Source organism: Rutidosis leptorrhynchoides, chromosome 10, assembly GCF_046630445.1.
Source record: "Rutidosis leptorrhynchoides isolate AG116_Rl617_1_P2 chromosome 10, CSIRO_AGI_Rlap_v1, whole genome shotgun sequence".
NCBI classification, from domain to species: domain Eukaryota; kingdom Viridiplantae; phylum Streptophyta; class Magnoliopsida; order Asterales; family Asteraceae; genus Rutidosis; species Rutidosis leptorrhynchoides.
In genome coordinates this window covers 263,028,169-263,035,002 of record NC_092342.1, presented here as the reverse complement: position 1 = coordinate 263,035,002, position 6,834 = coordinate 263,028,169, and positions in this window count along the sequence as shown.

Genomic DNA, 6,834 nt, shown 5'->3' with positions numbered 1-6,834 from the left:
GAGATGATAAACACTAGTTTGACTCACGAGCAATACTCCCGAACCATACCCATAACCTCCATAGTTTTAACCCATAATTTCCTTAGCTCTATCCCGCTCGAAAAACAATTTCGAAATCACTCGGACAGCACTCCGTCATAATATTTTATGTATACTGATAATATCTTGAAATAATACGGAGTAAATATATATATGTAAATCGATTGAGAGAGTTTAGAGAAAATATTTTCAAGTTTCTATCAAATAATGAAACCTATTGAATTCTATTTATAATAGATTTTTGAATTATTAAAGTGAATTATTAAAGTATGAATTATTAAAGTGAATTATTAAAGTATGAATTATTAAAGTGAATTATTAAAGTATGAATTATTAAAGTGAATTATTAAAGTATGAATTATTAAAGTGAATTATTAAAGTATGAATTATTAAAGTGAATTATTAAAGTATGAATTATTAAAGTGAATTATTAAAGTATGAATTATTAAAGTTAAGGTAAAGTAAAAATAAAGTAAAGGTAAAGTTTAAGTATAGTAAAAGTATAAAACTATGTACGTATAATACGCATATAAATATATATAATATTAATTTAAATCGTTATATATATTTAATAAAATAAAATATTAATATCGTTATATATTTAATAAAATAAAATATAAATGTCGTTATCTTTATCATACTGGTTAAGTAATTAGTTGTTAAAAGTGGTTCTAGATATTTATAAAAGTTATATACGTTTTAATAATAAAGTTATTTTTAAACTGAAAATGTTTTTGTACGTTTGAAACTAAATCAAATAAATATGATAATTTTGTTTTCCAAAACTAAATATATTGAAGAAGCATTTTGTTTAAAGGTTAAAATAATGGAAATCGTTATATCGTAAAACGTTTTAGAAAAGTAAAATCATATATTTTCATAATAGGTTTTAAGTTTTTAAATTACAGTCTGTTGGTGAAGCATGCGATAAAGTTCAAAGGTTAAATAAACGTATGAAATAATCTTAATGAAAAATGTCGAGTTACTTAACTTGTCGATATCCAACATCTAAGTTATTTACACTCCACGTTCTTACTTATAAATCACTTTACCATTTTTCGAATGTCGTCAAAAAGAATAGATTTCTTAAATCACAGTGGACCTTATAACATAGACCCGTAATCATATTACAATGTATCTGATAAATCAATCATTTGATATTATCTTCTAATTCCATCGATAAACATATTGAAACAAATACGTTCATGTAAAGTATTATACGTTTAATACTTTATTAATATTTTTAAGTTATAATATATATATATATACATATATATACATATTTATTTATATATAACAGTTCGTGAATCGTCGAAATTTGGTCGAGGTTATAATGAATGTATGAACACAATTTAAAATTCTTGAGATTTAACTTAACAAACTTTTCTTATCGTGTCGGAATAATATAAAGATAAAGTTTAAATTTGGTCGGAAATTTCCGGATCGTCACAGTACCTACCCGTTAAAGAAATTTCGTCCCGAAATTTGAGTAAGGTCGTCATGGTTAACCATAAAACTGTTTTCATGACGAATATGTGTTGATAAATAGAGTTTCATCATTACTGAGTAATGTAGATAAAAGGATTCGATTGTGTGAAGCGTACGAGGGTAGCTGTCACAACAGTTTGAGATAGAAATTTAACTTTTGACGTTGTCACGGTGGATTTCTGGAATTCAAGGGATTTAAAGAAATCTTTAAAATCTGAATAAAATTTGATTCTTCGGAGATTAAGGAATAGGATCTTCTTTGGTTAAACGCGATAATCTGTTTTGATTTCTCTGTCAGATATTTCATTATAAATCCACCCTCTTTATTTCCTTTATATTTTGGAGTTCCATCCTTTTGTTTTCTCTTCTCGACTTTAAGTCAGCGAATAATGGTTCAGAATTCGTAAGTATGGAGTTTCGAATGAACATGACTAATGTTCTAAGGAAGAAATTGTAATAGCACGATCTTGATTGGTTAATTACCATAATTCAAGAGAAAAGACATAATTATCAAGAAATTATGTTCTTGATATGTTTAGAAATTAGATAGAATGTAAGAGTCGCGGAACATGGCACATGATGACGTTATGGTCTGTGAATCACCATGTTTCATTAGAAACTCAGCATGACTTACTATAATATAATCACGTTGATCAAGTGTCATTATATTATACTAACTCATGCTTCAGTTCCCAACACTACTTCGAAAACATTCATACTTCAAACTCGAAGATTTCATATTTTAGAAACTAAACAGTTTCCTTTATGATATAACACTGATATCGCGAAGAGATAAATGATTTCAGACAAGAATACTTATGAAAATATCCTCAGAAATATCGAAGATATTTATGATGATATTTTTGGAATTTCTTAGATCGAAGGTTGATGAAGAAAGATTTTCCGCAAGATTTTAACATGACTTCGAAGCAGGATATTCTCTAAAGATTTCATTGGATCTAGAATTTCCTGGATTCTTTGAATATAGGGTTTGGTCCTTGTATTTGTCCTTGGTCTCCTTCATGGTTAGCTCAATCTGTTTTTCAGTACCAAATTTTCTATCGAGCGTTCCCAACATTCCATTCTTTATTATCAAACTTTTGATCGTTTAGACCATCTACGATTTTGTTGTTTCCTCTGCATTTAATACTACCGTATCTGGGTCATCGGTTATCAATCCGAGGTGGTTTCAAGAGAATTGTGTTTTTAGATGATTAAACATTGATGGTAATATGTTGGAATATAAAAGGTTCCCCGGTAACAATAAAAAGCACGCATATATATATATCAAAATTATGATATGGTTGTTTCGAACGAAAAGTCGAAGTTGATTTGCTGGAGCTGTGACAAAATTTGCTACTTTGAAAAGGAATTGCAAAGTGATTTTCGGTAATAACAACGCCCAGGGAGCTAGCACAGATACGTGTTAAACGTTTACTCAGGTTCCGAGTGTTTTCAGGTGCATAACTATATGCATCGATCTTTTCTTCCGTAGATGAAGTGCGGTTGGTTTATCCTCTCGATTGAGGTGTTTTCAAGAATCATGAAAGATTTGAATGTAGATTGTAATCGTCAAGATACAAATGAAGTTTAGGATGAAATCAAGTGGCAAACTTGAAGAATTGTTTAGTTTCATATGTTATAATCAAAATTTTAATTCATTTTAATTGTCCAATGTTATTAGTCCACAATCGATAGTCCACAATTAACAGTCCAATAATTCTTATATAGTTTAATATATAATATTCGAATTAATTAATACGTATCGTGACCCGTATACATGTCTCAGACTCGATCACAACTCAAAGTATATATATTATTGTAGAATCAACCTCAACCCTGTATATCTAACTCCAGCATTACTGCATATAGAGTGTCTATGGTTATTCCAAATAATATATATATATGCGTCGATATGATATGTCAAAACCTTGTATACGTGTGTCGATATTTAAAGTGCGTAAAAATAAATAACAGAAATTAAATGACGATAAATAAAATTGCAAGAATATAAATTGCGATAAATAAAATGTAATCAGTTAGCTAGGAACAGTTAGCTAGGAACAGTTAGCGTGGATTCTTAACAAAATTTCTCATAGTTAATTTGTTTGTTTCTAACTAAATTTATTTTGTCCAATGTTTTCTTCATTATGCCACTTGTTGGATTCTGATAGGTCAAAATCCAAATATAAAATTGGATGAAAATGATTATTCTGCGGTGAACGGATACGTATATCGGTGGTTGTAAGTAGAATAGTAAATGACTGTTGAATCTGATTCGAAGAATGTACAATGTAACTTATTAATGTGAAATCTAAATATTCCTCTTGTATTACCTACCCGTTAAAATATTTTCACCATTAACAGTTTGTACGAAAGAATTTTTAATTACAATCTTTATGAAAAAAAAATATATATACCTATATATTTTTTTCGAATGTAATCATGGATTTAATGAGTCAATATGATATTAAACTCATTTGATTTACCGTTAGAATAAGAATATATAATCTCTAAAACATTAGAGATTACATAATCGCTATGTCGAATGAAAATAAATGATGTAGAACGTCATGTAGAACGATGATTATACTCGAGGTACAGAATGAGATGTCGAAGCTGGTGATGCGGATGTTGTTGTTGGTGATACTAGTGCTGTTGGTGCTGAGGCTGGTGATGTTACTGGTGTTGGTGATACTGCAGGTGCTTGCAAATTATGTACCGTGCTCTCTAAAGTTAACACTCGAGCTCCGAGTTCTTTAACTTCTTCTACTAACCCTGGTTGGTTATCGGTGTGAGGTAAAGATCGGATATCTTCTCTAGTTCCGTTAATGGTAGTCTCAAGACGAAAAATTCTTGCAAAAAGGGTATAAACGGTGTTGCGAATGGGTTCGCCGGTTAGCGGGTCAAGTACTCCAAGGTTAGGTGGTAGATTTGGTTCATGATATGGAGTACCTTCTTCCCTTCTCCATAGGGTGAGTATGTCACGAACCCACCCCCATTTTCTCCAGTAATCACGGTAGTTGATTGGTTGGTGTGCTCCTGTCACGCTGTCTTCGGAGTCAGAGGAACTTGGTCGATTCGTAGAGGCCATCTTAAGCGATCACAGAAAAGATTTTTGGTATGAAGAGTTTAGTGACAGAAATTGATAGTTGGATGGTATTCTCAATGCATAATGTGCATAGATATATATAGTACCAGGATCCCTTAAATTACGGAGAAATTTACAAGAGATATCAGGCAACGTCTACAGTAACAGATACGCTAAGATATGAATTTTGTCTATACACTTATTCATGCAATCAATGCAGTAAGAGGTGTCTAGACTAAGAATAATGAGCAGGTAATTTCCTAAAGATGATAAGCAGATGATTTCCGACAAAAATGATAAGCGAAACTTTTGACATGCAGACACGGTCGAAGTCCAGACTCACTAATGCATCCTAACGACTATCAGTTAGACACACTAATGCAGACCTGGTTCGCTAAGACCACTGCTCTGATACCAACTGAAAGGACCCGTTCATATACATTATAAACGATTCACAATAGTTGATTACATCGCGAGGTATTTGACCTCTATATGATATATTTTACAAACATTGCAATCGTTTTTAAAAGACAAACTTTCTTTACAACAAAAATTGACGGTATGCACACCATTTCATAATACATCCAACTATAATTGACTTAATAATAATCTTGATGAACTCAATGACTTGAATGCAACGTCTTTCAAAATATGCCATGAATGACTCCAAGTAATTTCCTTAAAATGAGCTAATGCACAGCGGAAGATTTCTTTAATACCTGAGAATAAACATGCTTTAAAGTGTCAACCAAAAGGTTGGTGAGTTCATAGGTTTATCATAACAATCATTTCAATATATTAATAGACCACAAGATTTCCGTTTATAAATATATGTACACTCGCAAGTGTATAAAAGTATTCTATAAGTTGTAGGCACCAGGTAACAAGCCTTAACGTTCATGTTTTACCCTCTGAAGTACACCAGATCAGGTGTGTTTAAAATAACCTCGAAGTACTAAAGCATCCCATAGTCAGGATGGGGTTTGTCAGGCCCAATAGATCTATCTTTAGGATTCGCGCCTACCGTACAAAGACAAGTAGTTTAATGTTACCAAGCTAAGGGTATATTTCTGGTTTAAACCCACGTAGAATTAGTTTTAGTACTTGTGCCTATTTCGTAAAACATTTATAAAAACAGCGCATGTATTCTCAGTCCCAAAAATATATATAAAAGGGAGCAAATGAAACTCACAATACTGTATTTTGTAGTAAAAATACATATGACGTCATTGAACAAGTGCAATGTTGGCCTTGGATTCATGAACGTATCAATATTGAGATTCAATATTGCAGGAAAAGTACGTAGACGCAACGGAGATGATAAACACTAGTTTGACTCACGAGCAATACTCCCGAACCATACCCATAACCTCCATAGTTTTAACCCATAATTTCCTTAGCTCTATCCCGCTCGAAAAACAATTTCAAAATCACTCGGATAGCACTCCGTTATAATATTTTATGTATACTGATAATATCTTGAAATAATACGGAGTAAATATATATATGTAAATCGATTGAGAGAGTTTAGAGAAAATATTTTCAAGTTTCTATCAAATAATGAAACCTATTGAATTCTATTTATAATAGATTTTTGAATTATTAAAGTGAATTATTAAAGTATGAATTATTAAAGTGAATTATTAAAGTATGAATTATTAAAGTGAATTATTAAAGTATGAATTATTAAAGTGAATTATTAAAGTATGAATTATTAAAGTGAATTATTAAAGTATAAATTATTAAAGTTAAGGTAAAGTAAAAATAAAGTAAAGGTAAAGTTTAAGTATAGTAAAAGTATAAAACTATGTACGTATAATACGCGTATAAATATATATAATATTAATTTAAATCGTTATATATATTTAATAAAATAAAATATAAATATCGTTATATATTTAATAAAATAAAATATAAATGTCGTTATCTTTATCATACTGGTTAAGTAATTAGTTGTTAAAAGTGGTTCTAGATATTTATAAAAGTTATATACGTTTTAATAATAAAGTTCTTTTTAAACTGAAAACGTTTTTGTACATTTGAAACTAAATCAAATAAATATGATAATTTTGTTTTCCAAAACTAAATATATTTAAGAAGCATTTTGTTTAAAGGTTAAAATAATGGAAATCGTTATATCGTAAAACGTTTTAGAAAAGTAAAATCATATATTTTCATAATAGGTTTTAAGTTTTTAAATTACAGTCTGTTGGTGA